The 21,195-nt window shown below is 34.1% G+C and overlaps 1 long non-coding RNA gene across 4 annotated transcripts in view; it reads right to left on the bottom strand.

The window, feature by feature from the left end:
* The window catches only part of LOC144235546 (uncharacterized), a 244,502-nt gene that overhangs the window by 102,013 nt on the left and 121,294 nt on the right, over positions 1–21,195 (bottom strand). For 2 of the 4 annotated variants that reach the window (XR_013336244.1, XR_013336243.1), the window contains exons 1-2: positions 14,837–14,919; positions 9,796–9,890 (exon numbers count right to left, since the gene is read on the bottom strand). The exons of 1 other annotated variant lie outside the window; for it this stretch is intronic. This is a non-coding gene — a long non-coding RNA (uncharacterized LOC144235546). Of the gene's footprint in view, positions 1–9,795; positions 9,891–14,836; positions 14,920–21,195 lie in introns of those variants that run through there. One more of the 4 variants, XR_013336245.1, reaches the window with a different exon arrangement.

The raw sequence follows: 21,195 nt of genomic DNA on the forward strand, positions 1-21,195 counted from the left end.
TACACTATGTTCTAAGACAAATAATGTTTATCATCATGTACCAGAAACATTTTCTCATTCTGTTACTGATTTTCAAGAATAAACAAAAAAATATTTAACAAAGAAGAAATAAGTCACCTTGAATAGAGAAGCTGTGATAAAAGAACTAGTATCATGTTTGATGGCAGAGGATAAGGGGACATTATCTTCAAAATCTGAAGGGCAAGTATAAATCAAGTCTTTTACAAATAGCTAATTCAGAATGCACTGGTTTTGTAGAATAACAAAGAGTTATCCTTCAAGCAAAAATGAACTTAGAAAATACTGAACTTTTAAATGTTTTAAAAAAGGAATGTGACTGTATTTAATGGATAATTGTCAATTTGGATATTTAGCTTTTGAATCCACCACCTATTTTAAGGTGAGATCTGTCTTGGGTCTCCTCTACAGATAAAAGATATACAAAGGATATTAGTCATTTCCTTTCCCAATGCCCTTACAGCTGGACTGTGGCCAAGATACTCCTATTCAATATTGAATGTAGCATCCAGTGTAAGGATATTTAGATATTTCCATGGATACTAGGGTCAAAGAAAAAGTAGTTTTGAAAGGTGATAAATGTCCAAAAGCCTGGAAAAAAATATGTAAGGGCAGCAAAGTCCATCATCATTGCAATGTGTATCAAACTGTTTCAATGATCAAAGCAGTGTCAGATATCCAGCTGCCAAATATATTGTGAGAATATTGGTCATATGGCAGCATCTTGTCCATCTTGACTTCCTTAATCACTGTCTGAGACTAGTTCTCTAAAAATCCTGTATTACTTTGAGATACTCAATACCATTAAAATAAATGCTTTCTCTCCTTATGTTACCCAGTCAGTTTCTATTGTTTGTAACCAAGAACTTTCAAGATGAAATAATAAAATTCAGTTAATCAAAACATGACTCAAGATCAATAACTTGAATTTTGAGAAGCTAGCTATAATTCAACAATTCTTTTAGTTTCAAATTAGTTGAGTTTTTAAATTAAATTCAAATTAAGTTTATATGTACTTAATAATTTAATTTTTAAATATACACTAACTATATTCTAACATATAGAAATACTATAGTATTTCTATAAAACAATTTCTTGTATCTTACAATTTGGTTTTGTATTTGTATTTATCCTTAGAATGATGTGGAGAAGTATATACATCTTCTATTAAAGATTATTATTTTGGAATGTAGAGTTGAGCTCATTGTAGGAAGTATTTTGGTACTTTTCTATATTGCTTGAAATATTGTAAGGCACATTTATAACTTTTATATAAATAACAAAAATTTTATTTTAAAAAATTAGAATGTAAGATTTGCATGGCTTAAGGCAAATGATATTTACAAATTCTATATTTCTCTAAAGGGACGACCTGTTTGTCAACAAAAAGGATCTGTGATTGAATGGTAGTATGCTGTAGTGAAAAAGGCACTGAGATCTGGAATTATTCCAGTTCGTGGCTGTGTATCCTTGATCTCTTGGTTACTTTCATTGAGTTTTTGTTTCTGTGTCTGGAAAATCAAAGAATCTAAGAATCTCTTGGTTCTTACATGTTTTCTTTTCTTTAAGTTTTTATTTAAATTCCAATCAGTTAACATACCTTGTAATATTAGTTTCAGGTGTAGAATTTAGTGATTCATCACTTACACACAACACCCAATGCTCATCACAAGTGCCCTCATTAATAACCATCGTACATTTAGCCCAACCCTCATCCACTTCCCTTCATCAACCCTCAGTTTTCCTCCAAAGTTAAGAGTCTATTTCATAGTTTGCTTCTCTTTTTCCTCCCTATTTTCATCTGTTTTGGTTCCTAAATCCTACATATGTGTGAAATCATATAGTATTTTTCATTCTGTGACTGACTTATTTCACTTACCATTATAGTCTCTGGTTTCACCCACATCCTTGCCAATGGTAAGAATTCATTCTTTTTGATAACTGAGTAATATTCCATTCTATTTAAATACCACATCTTTATCCATTCAACAGTCAATGGACATTTGCACTCTTTCCATAATTTGGCTATTGTTGATAATGCTGCTATAAACATTGAGGCTAACAAACACGTGAAAAGATGTTCAACATCACATATCATCAGGGAAATACATATCAAAACTACCTCACACCAATCAAAAAATGGCTAAAATTAACAGCATAGGAAACAACAGATATTGGCAAGGATGTGGAGAAAAGGGAACCATCTTATATTGTTGGTGGGAATGCAAACTAGTACAGTCACTCTTAAAGGTGTGGAAGTTCCTCTTGGTTCTTATGTTTAAAAAATTCTATTGCTGGGGTTCCTGGGTGGCTCAGTTGGTTAACTGTCTGACCTTTTATTTAAGCTCAGGTCATGATCTCATGGTTCATGAGATTGAGCCCCACATTGGGCCCTGTGATGAGAGCACAGAGCCTGCTTGGGATTCTCTCTCTCCCTCCCTCTCTGCCCCTTTTTGCTTGCACACACTCTTTCTCTCTCAAAATAAACTTTAAAAAGCATCTGTTATTACTGCATAGAATTAATTATAAAGTAAAAAAAAAGTTCTATAGATTGTGCATACTTCTGTATGTAACTTGTACACATATCTGATAAAAGTATCTTTCAGTCAATGGCGCATGTCTTTTTGGTCTCTTGTTCAAGAAGTTTGGGGAAGAATTTACCACAGCTTTGTGTGAATTTGGTCCCATATTTGATGACTAAACTTCTTTGATAAGTCTAATTTCAATCAGCATTTAATCAAATACTCCCAGAAAAAAATTAATATCTTACTCTATTTGCCAAGTTCCTTAGAGTTTTAGAGAAACTGCCCTTAACTTACCAAAAAAAAATTGACATTATACTTAATATAGCAAATAACATGTCAGTACAGTTTAAAGCATTTTACATATATTCATTCATTTAATCTTGAAAATATTACCATTTCTCTTTTTTTAATGAGAAAATTGCCCAATGTCACATAGTTGGTAAGTGGTTGAACACAAATCTGAACCCATGCAGCCAGGTTCCTGAATCTTTGTCCTTATCTACTATGCATTGCTCTCCTCGGAAGCTCGTATCTGACTCAGGTCATCACTAATGAGTATTCATAATGTCAGACACTGATAGGCAAAGAGATTCAACAATGCATAATCCTCTTCCTTCTTCAGGTAATTTGCACACTGTTTACTTCTTTTTTGAAAGTTTTTCTCTCTCTCGCAGTAGTAAAATAAGTCTCACAAATTTTTAATATTTTATACTAAGCTACCATCGCTTCATCAGCTCCTTTTACAACACTTCCACAGCATAAGTATTTCACTCATGTCAATCTAATTTATTTTCCTCCTTCATACACAATTTGTTTGCTTCTTCTCTACAATATCCAACAACCATATCTGAAAGGTCTTTATTGTTTCCATATCTGTCTGCTCTATCTTCCAAACTGAAGGAGCATTCAGTTACCAATATATCCACCTGCATCCTCTCTTTAGGAATGGATCAGTTGAATAGACTTTTTCAAGTTTTTAATTAATTATATGTCTCATTAAAGCAGCTTTTAAATTGGTTCAGGTGCAAGAGTCTATGTACTTGTGTTTGAACGTGTGTTTGTGTTGTGGGTGGGTGGGTGAATGAGAAAGGGAGGGAGGGAAAAATTGAGTGATCAGAAATATTATAAATTCTTAAATTATTAAAAGATTTTATTCTACTCAATAGCACCTATTAGAATTGACTACCAATATTAAAATCATCCATTCATTTAGTAAATATTTTATGAAGTGCCTACTAAATTCTATAAATTTCATATTATAAAATCAAACTTGATTAACTATTAAGAACTTTGAGTTCTCAAAATTAAGGATATATCTATAGCTATATATCTTCATAATATCTATTTCAAAGGCCCAAGGCTTTTACTCTTAGTCATAAAATGCTGATTAAATAATTAAACATTTAATAACTAATTAAAAATCTATGCCCCTGCTTTTATCATATACCATTACTGTATTCAAAGTTTTATATTGGTTAATATCCATATAACAGAAACATGCCAAGTAGAAGCCCTTAAGAATCTGGTCAGTGAGTGACATGTCAATGTGCCTTTGTGAAACCCAGTTACTCATTACATCAGTTATTAAAATTTCACTTTGTTTGTATTACTTTTTATTCTTAATTTAAAAATAAAATATAAGCCTATGTTTTTTGGATTAACTAGTCAGTATTCCTCACATCATTTTCTGGATTCTGGAGGGTACATTTTGGAAGTTGGCTTTTTTTTTTAAATTAATAGATTAATTAATAGAAATATTTCCCAATACAGTTTTTCTTTAACCGTCACTAGTTATGGCATCATTTGCCATCCAAAATTATCCTTTGAATTGTTCAAAAGCAGTTGATCACTTGCTGGTCAAAAACAAAAATAATGTGTCTTCCAAATGTATAGATTTAATACATTTAATTATGTACTAATGGACAAAATTGAGGAGTTTGAAAGAATAGGATATGTCCACATAATAACAACAGTCCCACCCTCTTTCCATTAACCTAACATTTTAAACAACAAGGAGCACCCTTTGGTGAGGCTGTCCCTAAAGAAAACTAGTTTGTGTAGAAATGGCAAGTGCCTCAAGTGCAATGACCATTTGCTATCCAAGATCAGGTTTGTGTTGTGAATTTGAGACTTAGGCATTGTGGATGGAAAAAAACTGTGCCATCGTTTTGTGGAGTATTTACAGAAATTCCAAAGAGAATCTGTTAAATGCAGATATTTATTTATGGGGCACCTGGGTGGCTCAGTCAATTAAGTGTCTGATGATTGATTTTGGCTCAGGTCATGATCTCACAGTTCATGAGATGGAGCCCTGTGTTGGGCTCTGCACTGACAGTGCAGAGTCTGCTTGGGATTCTCTCTCTCCTTGTCTTTCTCTGCCCCTCCCCCATTCATGCTTTCTCTTTCAAAATAAATAAATATTTAAAAATAAATAAATAAATTCAGATATTTACTTTAGAGAATTAGAGCTTCTCCCTTGAAGATGAAAAGTCTTCAAACCATAAAAGGGAAAATATTAATTTTTAAATGAATGATAAATGAAATTTATATACTTCTCAAAAAAAGAAATAACACTAACTCAAAGTACTAGTTTGTCCACTGATTCTAAGATTGTGTTCCACATGGTTTTAGTAGGGATTTTGTGAGAGAAACAAAGCTTTTTGTTTAAATCAATTAGGCAACACTGAGTTGAGCAAAGTTAAATAGATGCCCTTCCTACTGGGCTGCTCAGATCCTTTAAGATCCTACCTTATGAGTTTATAGGAGGTGCACATTGGCTACTGTAGATCAGCACACACACAAGATAAGACAAGGCAGAATCTGACTGATTTGACTAGGAAAGATATGACAAGAAACTTTTAGACTCCGTTTATTATTTACATAGTGAAAGGAAGATTAACCAAAGGTACTAGCTTCCTGGAGCTTATCCCACACACCAAAAAGGATTTGAAACAAAAGGAGCCAGATAAATTCAGTGAGTTTTGATGGACTCCATTGCTGAAAAGCAAACTCTGGACTATAGCTAAGTGGTTTTATCTTCTGCATTCTATATTCTATGGCAAGTAGACCCCAAACCTCATCAGAACCTGGTAGGTGATAAGAAACTGTTGATAGCCCCTCAGGGGACATAAGTAAGCAAATTGGAGATAACCTTGTAGTAGCTCCTTATTAAGGCTCCCATCCCTCATGAAGAATCCACGAGGCATTCTGCCAAGACTCAAGTTAACTGTGTGGTTCAAGCCCCTGTCTGTGTCGTTTACGTGGATATGTGCAAGTTAAGCAGGGCCCATGGAAGAGCTGTCCCCTTCACAGCACTGTCCAGATGTGTTTGACCATGGAACTCTTCTTTTTCATAAGAATTGACATTCTTCAGAACAAATAAAGAATGACTAATGTATTCTAAGTCTGACTGATAACCTGACTATGTCCAAGATGGTCTTGAGGGTATAAATTAATGATTAGAAAGACCTAGGAGAGGCAATGCGAGAGAACATGAGAAAATAGCATCCAGCTATAATGGTTAATTTTGTATGTCAATTGAATTGAGCTAAGGGATGCCCAGACTGCTGGTAAAAATTATTTCTGGTGTGCCTGTGAGGGTATTTCTGGAAGAGGAGCATTTGAATCAGGCCTTTGGACTGGACTGGAACTCACATCATTGGCTTCTTGGTTCTCAGGCCTTTAGGTTAGAACTAGAACTACACCACTGGCTTTTCTGGCCTCCAGCTTGCAAACAGCAGATCACAGAACTTCTCAGCCTCCATAATTACATAAGCCAGTCCCTCATAATAAATTTCTTTTATATATATATATCTTATTGGTTCTTCTTTCTCTGGAGAACCCTAATGTGGCAACCAAATTTAGAGAGATGTGAAAACCAAGGGAGAGGGAGAGAAAAGTGAGGGGAGCAAGCCACATAGAAGTGAGGAAAAGCTTCTGTCCTAGAGGAGAAGAGTAGAAACCTGGAGGTTAGCAGAAAGCTTCAAGCAGATGGGTCACATATGCTACGGATAAGGTTTGTGCAGGCAGCCGAACCCTTCCAAGCTCCACTTACTAACATGAATGAAGAAGTCCCAACTATACTGCTATGTAATAGTCTGGCCTGAAAATATACTTAAACAGGCATCTGCCTATTTACTACCTACCACTCTATGCCTCTCTCCTTACACTATCTTTCACCAATACTGAAATATGCATCAATTCCTAAATAGACCAGGCTCTCTAATGTTAATAGGAATTCATTTATGTTATTACTTCCCCTTGAGATGGTCTTCCAAACCACTGCTTCTTGCTTACCTGGCCAAATCCTGCTTTGTGTTCAGCTTTTGGCTTAGGAATATATTGGGGAAAGCCTTTCAGAATTCACCCCGATCTTACTTGAGAATCTGATCCAGTTGGGAGGAGGAGGGAGTCCAAAGAAGACTCCTAATGCACCCTGCTTTTGCTTAATTTAGTTATCATTATACTCACTAGTTGGCTTGTATATTTGCCAAATTCTTTCACTAGATTATATAATTGTTCCTTATTCATATTTCTGGCATGGTACATAGTCTCTGATACACAAAAGGTACTAAGGAAGCATTTATTAAGTACAAGAATTGGGTAGGACTAACTTTGTATTCAGGCAACATTTATTGCCCACCATTGCACAGGATAACAAGGACTTTCAGTCTTTGTCCAGGGATCGTTCGCTATGAAAGATCTGTGCAAATCAGGTTTTAGTACCCATAGAAGAGAATAATCCACAGGAAAAATTAAGAAAAATGTTTTAATCCAACTTAAATATAAAATTCTTCAAGTGATTCTGAGTTGGATTAAGACGTTCAATATTTCTGGGGTGCCTGAGTGGCTGTTGGTTGAGCGTCCGACTTTGGCTCAGGTCATGATCTCATGGTTCGTGGGTTCAAGCCCTGCGTCAGGCTCTGTGCTGAATGCGTGCCTAGAGCCTGGAGCCTGTTTCGGATTCTGTGTCTCCTCTCTCTGCTCCTCCCCCACTCACGCTCTGTCTCACTCTGTCTCTCAAAAATAAATAAATGTAAAAAATTTTTTGAAAAGACATTCAATATTTCTAGCTTCTTACTAAACTAAATCACAAATGCTTCAGGCACTTATTTAGCTTGGTCAAATATTATGCTTCAGCAATAAAAAAGCTCAAGGTGATACAGTCAATATTTATCTGTGTTGTTATGATATTCTGGGAACATCAGAATATTTCTCATTTTCAAACTGTATTTGAAGCTACTATAAGTGGATTTAGGATCTGTTGAAGTCTTTAATATGAATGAAGAATACCACATGTCAAGTCTCCTTCCTCTAATTCTTTCTGGTTACCAGACCTTCAAGCTGGTTCTGACCAACCTTGTAACTACGTTATAAATTACTAAATGGGTTTGAGAATAAAATTTACTCCTTTAAAACTATCCAACAGCCCTTGAACACTTGGCCACTCTCTCTTCCTAACTCCAAAGTCCTATGCCTGGTGATGCAAGTGGGTTTTGTTTCCTGTCTTCAGTTCAGTTTCCTAATGAAGAGATTAACCCTGTTCTTAATCTCATTTGCTTGGACTGGGTCTAGATATGCCATCTAAATCTTATCAATCATTTCTCATCTTAATTCTCCAACCCAAAACAATATAATTATTTCTCCATATGTGCTCAGAGATTCTTATTTGAAGGTCTGGTTAAATGAGTTTTAATACCATTAATCTTGTCCCCTTGTCCACTGGCCCACTGATGAAAGGTCAACATTTTTTATTACTACAGTTAATGGAAACTGAATTTTAAATTATTTCCAAGATTAATCCTAACTCTCAAATATATAAATCACTTTTCTGTATCTACCATCATTTATATTTTCCTCCCCTGACTGAGGATAAACCTAAATCAGAAGCTCTTAAAGCATTCAACTTTTGTTTTGGATGTGTCAGCCAATAATAGAAGACAAACATGTAAGCCACCTGTTTTCCACACAACTGTCAGTCATAGAGATAGAGACTTTCTTAATAATTGAACCACACAGGTTTCTGAAGGTAACTTCCTGAGATGTTGTGGAATGAGTTATTCCTGGACTCATCTGGCCACTGCCTGGCCTCCTTCCAGAGGACAAATCAAGTAGCAGAGTTAGACTGAGATGTCCTGAAGGTACACACCACAGAGCTATTTCCTTCCTGTCATGACACAGGTTTTTTGCTTTCAATCACAGTTTACTCAATTGGTATATCCTTTGCTGTGTGCCTTTGGAGTTCTATCTGTTCCTCACATTTTTCTATCAAGTCCTGTCTATTTTCATCATTACCAAAGACTTCTGAACTGCCTTTGTTTGATCATACTCACATACACAAATCATTCTCTCTGAAACTTCATCAAATGGCCTTTATGTATCTATGTTTCTACCAACATCTTATTCATCATTCTTTACATATTGTCTAAAAGGATTCAGGCTTTCTCTACACCTCTTCTCTTTTCTTTCGGAGTCCCCACCAGAATCCCCCTTAACATCCATATTTCTTGCATGTACCTCAAAACTCTGTCCATTACCCTGTTCCAAAGCTACTTCCATGTTTATAGGTATTTGTTACAGCAGCACTTCACTCTTGCTACCAATTTCTGTCTAGGTAGGGCTGCTATCACATAATACCATGGACCAGGTGGCTTATAAACAACATAAATTTCTTTCTTACAGTTAGGACGCTAGATGTCCAAGATCAGGGTACCAGTGTGTCAGGTTCTGGTCAGATCTCCCTTCTGAATTATAAGCTTCTTTTTTTAAGTTTATTTATGTATTTGTTAGTTTGTTTGTTTTGAGAGGGAGAGAGCACGCATGTATGCACACAAGTGGAGGAGGGGCAGAAATTGAGGGAGCTAGAGCAAATCCCAAGCAGGCTCCACACTTAGTGCAGAGCCCAATATGGGGCTCCAATTCACAAACCGCAAGATCGTGACCTGAGCTGAAGTCAGACACTTATCCACTGAGCCGCCCAGGCGGCCCTGGATTGCAGACTTCTTATTATATCCTGACATGGTGGAGAGCAGAGAAAGGAAGCAAGGTGGCTTTTGACTCTTATAAAAAGCACTAATCCTATCCATGAGATCTCCACCTTCATAACCTTACCTAATCGTAATTCTTTCCCAAAGACCTTACTTCCTAGTACTATTATATGGGGGGGGAGGGGGTTAACATTACAATTTTGAGAGAACACAACATTCACTTTATAACAAGACCACAGATCAGACTGAGAAAAGATCAGACTTACCATCAGAGGCAACTAAGAACAAACCAGGAGTTTCAGCAGCCTTGTACTTCAGCATCAGATATCTTCTGGAAAATATGAGGATCCATATCCTAGATCTGAGATGAGAAACAGACAAGTGGGAGAAGAGACCTACCACCTAAATGCTCTTTTTTCACAAAGCATATAATTAATGCTTCCCCTCAATAAGCTGCTGGAATTGTAAAAGTTTTTCACTTGAGCTAAATCAGCCAAAATTTTGGGAGTTGCCAAATAGCTTTGTTATATTAAAATTTTAAAATAGAAAGATTCAGTGCATTTGGTTCTGCAGAAGCAGAGTATTATGTGATCAGAACAAGGAAAGATTTGGTAGGGAAAAAAGAAATATAGTCCAGGCAGAAAATTTGTATTTCCTTGGGCTGCTTCTGAAGTTTCTCGTATCAACTTTTTAGGTACACTGCCAATAGGCAAGTAGTATGTATTTCATTTTATTGTTTTTTCTTTGAATAACTACAATCTCAATTTCCACAGTTTGCATCTAAGTTAAATCTATTCTGATTTGATTATATTTTTATACAAAGAACAGACAGATGTCTTAATAAAATATGACCAGATGGCTTATAGACAAAGAAGTACCATCAATTTTTGTATACAGTTTAAAAATTGCATAAAACATCTGTAGACTAGTAATGAGTTCTACTATTTTTCCATTTTGTGTACAATATTGCTCAAAACACATAATTAAATGTGCATTTTGTTAATGAAATATTCTGACTCAGTCATTAAAATAAAGTTTTCACTTTCAAAACTGTCACACTAACATTTGTTAATCTGTTGTTTCATTTATCTCAGTTTTCAAATTATAATTAATCTGTATTGATCTGCTCGACATACAAAATGGCCTCTTCGGGGAACTGTCATCATCTACCTGACATCTGCCTTCCACTGAAACACTACTTTGGACTTAATTAAAAAAATATATATAGACAAAAAACAAAAATATCTTTTGAGTAATAAAAATGAAGAGTAGTAGTTCCAAAGAGGAAAAAATACTCAAAAACATTCCATCCAAAAATTATATAAAAATATGTAATATATACATTGTAATATTTTATATATAAATACTATATATAATACAATAGAATAAAATAATATATTTTATATATAATGTTTTAAAATAAATAAAATATACCACTTTATAGTGATAATTCTAAATGCTGACATTTATAATTGACTACAAGTAAAACTGATACATTTTAAAACATGTGCAATGGCTAAGTAGGTTGCTTTTTTTTCGTTTATTCTCCATTATGAAAATTTGAAATCAAGCACTTCTTTTCCATACAAATACCTTACCTATAGGTAAGGTGTAAAATCTTATTCAAGAGATGTTGAATCATTATGAAAGGTGCCTACTATATACTGAAGATAGTATAGGTCATTTAAACTACCAGTTTAAATGGTAGGTTCTCCTACCAGTTTATAGGAGAGTGTTTACAAATTAAGGGCACAAAAGATTTTAATATGAAAAATGGTATGGATTAACTTAGTACAAAAGAATGTTAGCAAATATCTCATCAATTAAAACTCAATATTTTTAAAAAGATTTTAAACTTCAATAAAAATGTAAAAGTAGCAACGGTGCCTGGTGGCTCAGTCAGATAAGTATCCGACTTCAGCTCAGATCATGATCTCACTCTTTGTGGGTTGAAGTCCCACATGGGGCTCTGTAAGGACAGAGAAAGCTCAGGGACTGGAGCCTGCTTCAGATTCTGTGTTTCCCTCCCTCTCTGCCCCTCCTCTGTTCATGCTCTGCCTCTCTCTCTCTTTCAAAAATAAATGTTAAAAAAACTATAAATTAAAAAAATAAATATAAAACTAGCAAACACATAAAATATACAATTAATAAGTTAAATTATATGTACACCCCATATTTATTAGAAATTCTGTGGAATTTAATATTGATAGTGGAACTGGAAAAACTTGAAACAGAGCTCAGATGAAAAGAATTGACTGGTTTTCTGGATGGATGATTGGTTGTATTCTTGTTCTGTCTGACATATACTTAATAATATAAAGCAAAGCACTTTGGAATTTCTGGCAATTGACAATTTTAAGAACAATTTTATAACACTTGATATTTTAATTTGTGTAATTTTATTTACCACATGGCATCATGAGAGCCAAATATTTTGGCCATTTTATAAGCTGTGCTTTTTCTTCACATTTCCATAAAAGTGCTTTATAATTTATTTATACAGATCATCATTAATTTCACATAGTGTTTATCCATTGTATATAGTGGATTATATTTAGAGATTTGCTATTTTTAACAACTTACTTGAATTATAACAAGAAATTGTTTTTTTTTTTTCTGATGGATGAGAAAACTTAGACTGTAAATAATTTTAGCATAGCACTTTATTCTACTTTTCTTGCAAAGAAAATCCACTTGTGATTTTTTTTAAGTATTTAAATACTTGAAACAGTGTGGCTTTTCTATTCTTATTTATTTATTTATTTATTTAGAGAGTGCATGAGTAAGGGAAGGGCAGAAAGAAAGGGAGAGAGAGGAGGAAGGAGAGAAAGAGAGGAAAAAGAAGAGAGAGAAAGAGAGAGAATCTCAAGCAGGCTCTGCACCGTAAGTGTGGAGCCTGATGTGGGGCTCAAACTCACTAACCATGAGACCATGACCTGAGCAGAAACCAAGAGTCAGAAGCTTAACCACCTGAGCCACCCAAGCACCCCATGGCTTTTATATTATAAATAGCATCTGTTTCTATTTCTTTTTCTAGTTTCCCTCTTAAAAATTCATGTTGGGAATCTGAATAAATATTTTAACCAAAAAGTACAAACTATCATTGATACCTAAAACCACAAAATTTCCTTCAGAGCAGATTTATTTTTTAATTTTAATTTTTAAAAATTTATTAAAGGTTAAATAGGGTTTTAAAAAATATTTATGTATCTTTAGAGAGAGAGAGAGTTAGCAGCAGAAGGGAAAAGAGAGTGGAAGACTCAGAATCCAAAGCAGGCTCCAGGCTCTGAGCTGTCAGCATGGAGCCTGACACAGGGCTCAAACTCACAACCGTGAGATCATGACCTGAGCTGAATTCGAATACCCAACCTACTAAGCCACCTAGGTTCCCCAAGGTTAAAGAGTTTATAAGCTCTAAATTTTTTATTAAAATTACACCTTGATGGGTGAACTAAGTAATTCAAAAATATATCATATATTTATATATATTTAATTATTATTTATTTAATTAATTGTTTATGATAAATAAGGTTAAATATTAATTTTATTTATAATGTCATTTGTATATGTAACTTTATATACATATGAAATTTTAGAAAAGATTAGAGTCATGAAATAAGTTCCTAAAAAGCTATTATTTCTATACAAGTCTCAACATAAAGAATCATCAAAATGTGATTGTAACTTTTCTTTAAAAAATTAGATTGTTATAGTTGATGTTATTTGGTCCATTCTAAATACATTGTTTATGCTTCACAAGAACCATTTATTGGAAAGAAGATATGTTCATGGAAACTTAGGCAGGAAAGTCCCACTGATTTCATTACTTCATTTCAAAAATGCAAATTCTAATGACAACCAAGGCTCCCCAAATCTTGGCTCACTATGACACTGGAGAAAATAGTACATTAGGCTTCAAAGTCTATTCTTTGTTTTGTTTTGTTTTTTCTTGAAGTTTATTTATGTATTTTGAGAGAGAGTGAGAAGAAGCACATGGGAAGGTCAGAAAGAGAGAAAGAGAGGGAGAATCCCAAGCAGGCTCTGCACAGTCAGCACAGAGTCCAACACAGGGCTTGAACCCATGAGTCATGAGATCATGACCTTAGCTGAAATCAAGAGTCAGACACTTAACCAACTGAGCCACCCAGGCACCACTAAAGTCTATTATTGAAAACATACTAAACTCTATGATAAAAATAATTTTAAAATATTTCCATCCAGTAACCACTCCCAGATAGAACTTTTTCCCAAACTTTTAAATAGTTATATCATTTGTTCACATTTCAGATATGACTTATCTATATTAACTTAATTCAAATCAAGAGTGAAATATAAGTACAATGCTTAGAATCTCATGTTATATGCCATACATACATGGCCAATTAAGTTATGACAAAGGAACCAGTGGAGAAAGAATTCTCTCCAATATATTGTTTTGCAAAACTGGACACCCACATGTAAAAGAATGAAATTGGTTCCCCTGTCTTGCACCATATAAAAGTCAACTCAAAATAGATTAAAGATTTGAGCCCAAGACCTGAAACCATAAAGCTAGAAGAAAATATAGTGGGTAAGCTTTGACATCAGTCTCAGCAATGGCTTTATGGCTTTGATATCAAAGGCTAAGGAAACAAAAACAAAAATAAACAAGTGGGACTACATCAAACTGAAAAGCTTCTGCAGAGCAAAAGAAACCATCAATAATGAAAAGGCAACCTAAAGAATGGGAGAAAACTTTTGCAAACCACGTTTCAATAAGGCACTAATATATGAAATATACAAGGAACAATGAACTCATACAACACAATAGCAAATAAAATAAAATTTAAAAAATTAGAAATGAGCAAAGTATCTGAATACACATCTTTTTCCAAAGAAGACATACAAATGTCCAACAGGTACATGAAAAGATGCTCAGTATTACTAATCATCAGATAAAAAACAAATCAAAACTACAATGAGATTTCACCTCACATGTGTTAGTATGACTATTATCAAAAAACAAGTTCAACGCTGGCAAGGTTATATATAAAAAGGAACACTTCTTACACTGTTGGTGGAAATACAAACTGGTGCAGCCACTATGGAAAACAGTTATGAGATTCCTCAAGAAGTTGAAAATAGAACTACCATATGATCCAGCAATCCACTTTTGTGTATGTATCTAAAGAAAATGAAATCATCATCTCAAAGAGTTTTCTACACTCCCATGTTCATTGTAGTCTTATTCACAACAGCCAATGTCAGAAAACAACCTAAGTGTCCATCAGTGGATGAATGGATAAAACAAATGTGGTATATACATACAATGAAAGGTCATTCAGCCGTGAGAAAGGAGGAAATCCCACCATTTGCAGCAACACGGATGAATCGAAGGGCATTATGTTAAGTGAAAGAGCCAAACAGAGAAATACAAATATTGGATGGTATTATTTGCATGTGGAATCTAAAAACAAAAAAAATTAAAAATTAAAAATTTAAAACAAACAGAAAAGCTCAAATTCACAGAGGCAGTAGAAGAATGGTTGCTAGGAGCTGGGGTATAAGAAATAGGGAGGTGCTGATAAAAGTGTACAAACTTTCAGTTATAAGATAAATAAGATATGAGGAGCTAATATATAACATAGTGACAATGGTTGATAATACTCTATTGTAAAATTGAATAGAGATTTGTAGAAAGTAGAATTTCAATGTTCTTCTTATCTTCCCCCAAAAAAATAAATATGTGAGAGACAGATATGTAATTAATTCAGTAGGGAAATCTTTTCACAATGTATACATATATTAAAGTATCATATTGTATACCTTCAATATCTACAATTATATTTGTCAATTATACATAAAAAAATCTCATGTTAAATGCAAATTACTATATTTGAGAATTTGTGAAAAAAAGCATGAAATCAAATTGAATCATTACTGAACTTTAGTATTTCGTGGTAGAATGGTAAATCTGTTCTCTTAAATAGTATTTTCCTGATATGTATTGGTATGTCTGTCTGTTTTCTCACTCTTCTTATATTTATGTATTAGAATTATCCAAAAGAAATATCTAATCTACAAGTATTCATATTTTTACTGTTTGTTTTTATATAAAGAACAATCCATGTGGTTATTCTCTTCCTAATTATCAAGAAAAATTATCTTAATTTTATAATTATGCAGATGACAACATTTTGTAAGCCAATAATTTGGAAGAATATTACCTTATTTTATGCATTTTAACAGTTATCAAATATTTCGATATCATAAAAAGGTGAGAAGCTTATGAGAAACAAAGATCATACACTCATACAGTGTAAAGGGTTTAATCTCAGTTTTCACAAATAATAAAAATACTTAAATATATTCAAAAGGCCTTACAAACTCAAACCACTTTGGACAATTAAAGAAATTTCAAATTCAAATCCACCAAGATGTAATTCTCCACTGCAAATTCTCAAATGAAAGAGCCATTTGGTCTGGTTAAAATAAAATGCTAACATCATATCATAAAGGACAAACAAACAAACAAAAAACACAGCTGTAACCAGAATAGTGCCAGTGAAATTCCATGGTAGTAATTATCATTATAAAGATACTGAGAAACCTCAAAATGCATTTTAAATCAGCAAAGAAAAATAAAGTATAATTCTTGACCCAAATTCATGGAATGAGTGGGAATATATTCTTCCTTCTTCAATTTTTCAGAAGCATTTGCAGATTTGGCAGTCCTTCTTCCTTAAATTTTTGTAGACTTCACCAGTCAAGCCATATGGGGCTGGAGTTTTTATTACAGCACATTTTTAAACTATAAGTTAAATGCCTTTAATAGGTATAGGGCCAATCAGAGTACCTATGCTTCAATGAGGATTGTGGCTTGTGTTTCAAGGAATTTACCTATCTAGGTTTACTAACTTGTTTACCTAAATTTATTAATTTTTTAAATTTTATTTTATTGAAGTTATTTAGTTATCGTACAATATTATGTTGGTTTCAGATGTACAACATAGTGATTCATAGTGATTTATATACATTATGAAGTGATCACCATGAGAAATCTAGCTACCACCTGCACCAGATAGTTGTTACAATATTATTAGTTATATTCCTTGTGATGTATTTTAGAGGTGCAAGTTTGTACCTTTTAATTTTATTGATTGGCATAACACTATTCATAATATTGTCCTTTTAATATCTATAATATTTACAGTGCTGTCACCTTCTTCTGCAACTCTCTCCAGTACTCAACCATGTGAACTCCAGACACTGCCACCTCTCTAGTCTCCCAACTCTGTCTCCTCAACAATCAACTCAGACTGACCATCTGGCTTGGTGTGGGTTCTACCTGCATGTGCTAGCATCAGGAAATGCTCTCTGACAGGACACTGTGACAATTATAAGGGTTCTTTCACTTATTCCCCGTTTCTCAGAATTATTGTCTTCTATTACCCAATGTTCAATGACTGAAAAGCATTGCTTCATATATTTTGTTGTTTTTTTTAGTAGTTTCAGGCTGGAAAATAAACCTAGTCCTTATCACATCATCTTGTCTAAAAAGTGAAGATATTAACAGATCATAACCTCAGTAAGTATTGAAATAGCAGCCAAAATCCACACAGACAAAATGTGAAAGCCTAGATATCTTTATCAAAAGTTCAAGAAAGAGAGTCACCGGCTGGCTTAGTTGGTGAGGTGTCTGACTTTTGATTTCAGCTCAGGTCATGATCTCACAGTTCATGAGATTGAGCCCCACATAGAGCTCTGTGCTGACAGCATGGAGCCTGCTTGGGATTCATCCTCTCTCTCTCTCTCTCTTATTCTCTCAAAATAAATAAATATTTTTTTAAAAAGTTCAAGAAAGAGATATCCCTACTTACACAAACTGCTCACGAAACAGATATCCCAGTTCATATAAACTATTCTGGAGTTTGTGGGTAGTAGGGGAGAAGTTAGCTAACTAATTCTGCAAAGCAAACAAAATGTTTATTCAAAAAAACATATAAGAAAAACTAAATAAAATAATAGGTTAACACACCTATCAATTTAGGTGAAATACACTAAGTTAAATATTTCAAAACCAAATTCAAAAATATGCTAAGAAAATGATGTCCAAGCAGGATTTACCTAGAAAAATTAGAACTTCCCATACCAGAAATCTATCAGTGAACTTCTAATTGACAAGGAAAAGGAAACAAATCATGCCAATGCTGTGCAAAATATTACCAAATATGTTTAAATACATAGCAGATTTCTGGAAGGAAATTCCATAAAATTTACATGTGCCAAATATAAGAGAGGTACTCAAAGCTGAAGGTGTAAATAGGTCAAACCCTTGGAAGTTAAAAGGAAATTGCAATTGTGTATGTACTTAAGCATTTGGGATTTTCAGTTCTTAGGGGTGGCTTGAATCTACAGAACTGCATGGGTAAAGCCAGTAATGGAAGAGATTTCCCTGCATCCAATGTTATTCAATAAAATATTATCAGTGAATAGGAACAAATAAAAAATTTTAACTTGAATCATAGTTAGAAATTCCCAGAGAAGACTATCTCCCAGAAGAGGCACCTTGTTCTTACATGCACAGACTTGCTACATCGGCTAGAAGTGATTTTATGTGTAGAGGCTAGATCATGCATAACCTCATAAGGCATTTTAGAGAACATTAGTGTCATTCTAAGGACAAGAGCAAGACATTAACATTTCCAAGGAAGGAGGGCGACATGATCAAGTTTTTAATTTGAAAAATAACACCCAAAATAAGTTGAATACTTAGGAAGCCATTGTAGCATTGCAAGTGAAAAAGGAAGGCAGCATGGATAATTGTAATTGTGGTTGAATGAAGAAAAGGGACAATCAATTTTAAAGAAATAAAGGAATTCGATCTTCCTAAAGATTTGAATACAATAATGAGACAAAGAGAGAGAAAAAGAGACATTCAAAATTGCTCTAAGGATTCTGAAATGTGGTGATATTCACTGAGGTATGCAAACTGGAATGTCAACGTTGAAGGGGAAGGCCCTGAGTTCAGCTTTGTCCTTGAAGATTTTAGAATGGCTTTAGGCTATCCAACAGAAAGTATTCAGAAAAGATGTCTGGACCTGAGCATGAGTTACAATGTGAGTCATCCATATGTGATGGTGATTGAATCTACAGATGTGGATGATTTTACCTAAGGGAGGACGGAAATACTAAGAACAACCGTTTAGGACTTCTTACTTCCTCCAAATAAAAGGATGAGCATTCCAAGAATCAACACTGATTGTTATTGAGAGATATGGACAAAGTAGGTTTTGAACATCAATTGGAGTTGGTGACTTAGCGACTTAAGCAAGGTATTTTTTCCATGACATGATGGGTCCAGAAAGCAAATTAAATTAGATTGATTTGATAGGCAAAAGAGAAGAAACACAAGACTCTGGTAATGGTTGTTGCCCTTGAAGAGAAAAAGCATGAGTGAGAAATGAAGAAAATGAAAGTATTTTTCACTTTATACCTTTCGCACCTATTGAAAGCTGCACCTTGTATTTTCCACCTATTCAAAAACCACATAAGTATGGTGAGTTGTAATGGTAAAATATAAAAATCTAAGTCTAAATAAATGTTTGCTTTTGGTAAATTGCAAACCTCTCCAGACAACGGATAATACAAGTGGCAAATAATTAGTTAGCATGAAATACTCTGCTAGTATTCATCTGCTAGTATGCATCTGTAAAGATCACTCTTACCTTATGTACAACCTGGAAAGAATCTTGTGTATGGGATTGTTAACAGCTCTCACTGACCTTCCTTTGTTCTTTGACACTGTTAACAGAAATCAGTTATGACCTAACTTCCGTGAGCTCACTGTAGATTTGTGCCTACCAATGATCCTACTCAAACCACAATAAAACGTCAACAAGTCAATGTCATAAAGAATAGGTCCACATGGATCAGGTAGTTTCTCATGGCATATACTTGAGATGATGCTTTACAGTGACAGTAATATCTGTCCTCAAATCAGCTGCTATTTAATTATTGTGATTTGTGTAAGATACTATCTGTCCCTTCAGAGCAATCAATGCACAGTGATGGCAACCTTGTTGCTCTATTTTGCCCCCATTTCTGGCCCAACCCAACCCTGGAAATCCACATACCTTCCAGCTCTGTCTTCCTTAAACTGTGGTGACATTTTTATCTTGTGAGACAAAGCCACACCCTCCAGCCAAACTCTGCTTTGGGGGCCTCTCCTACAGAATTCCCATGTAGTGGCTTAGGCCCCCACTATCTAGCACTCAGGCCAGCAACTAATCCTCTAGTGTGTAGGGACCCCCTTTCAGGGGCTCTGGGAAAAGGGAAAGTCTAATCTACAGTCCCAGGATGCAGTGGGTTCTGGCCATCTCTGAGACCTATAACTTCTAAGTCTATTTGTCTGTCTTTTCTTTTTCTCTCCCACTTCATCTCCTGCATCCTGAAAAGGATGTGTTATCTTCCCTGCAAACCAGGAAACTTCCCTTATATCAATTTCCGTATTCTTTTTCACTCTGGCTCAGAGGACCACAAATCTTTATTCTTTCAAAATTCTGGCTTCTGCAAAAGAAATCCACACTTTTAAGACTTTATTTTTTTCTTCTTTGGATATTAAAAATTATTTTTTGAAAATCAGAGCTGCCTATAACTTTCTTTGTTCCTCTTCTCTGGCCATTTCTCCCTTTCTCAAAACAAAAAGTGCCTCAATTTCCATAAGCAGAAAGCTGAAAAGCAGTATGAATTTATGCGATTTTTTAAATCAGGGTTTCAAAAGTACTCTCTGACTATTATACTTAAAAGGGATGAGAACTGACCCTTGTTTTTAAATTTGTTTCTTAAATATTTCATAGCAGGTTGGATGGTGATGCAAGTTCTTTGCCAATTATGTGTATTACATGTGTTTATGTGGTTTATAGAAATCAAGTGGGGTTATCATGAATTAGGTATATTTGTTGTGGACAAGAGTTTTCTGCTATCTATTTTTTATTATAAACTAGTATTATATATATATTCCTGACTAAATAATTGAATATTAACAAATCCATTTGAATAAACATTCTAAATTTGCATTAGCAAATAGAACTAAAAAAAGATATTTCATTCTATTATTTAAGTCACTTCTATTAATCATCCATATGTACATTTTGTCACTAGTTTATGTTAGAAGGTACATAGGAAACATATAGCTCTATGATCAATATTTTCTAATGCTGTGCTGTTACCTGTATTTATCTTGGCTTTTATTACAACTAAAATAACTGTCTTTTCAAATACTACATGATATCACTTATTTGTGGAATTGTAAAATGTTGAACTTGTAGGAGCACAGAGTAGAATGGTGGTTACCAGGAACTAGAGAATGGAGGGACTGGGGAGATGTTGTGTAAGGGAACAAATTTCCAACTAGTAGATAAATAAATCCTGGCTATCTAATGCACAACACAGAGGTTATAGTCAACACTATCATATTATAAACTTCAAAGTTACTACAAGACTAGATCTTAGTTGTTCTCACTACAGAGAAGAAATGACAATTATGTCATGTGATGGAGGCATTAGCTAACATTACAGTACTCATATTGCACTAGATAGATATATTAAATCAATATATTGTATAACCTAAATTTATACAATGTTTTATGAAAATTATATTTAATTAAAAATAAAATAAGATAAAA

This window comes from Crocuta crocuta, unplaced genomic scaffold, assembly GCF_008692635.1.
Source record: "Crocuta crocuta isolate KB4526 unplaced genomic scaffold, BGI_CrCroc_1.0 scaffold205, whole genome shotgun sequence".
NCBI classification, from domain to species: Eukaryota; Metazoa; Chordata; class Mammalia; order Carnivora; family Hyaenidae; genus Crocuta; species Crocuta crocuta.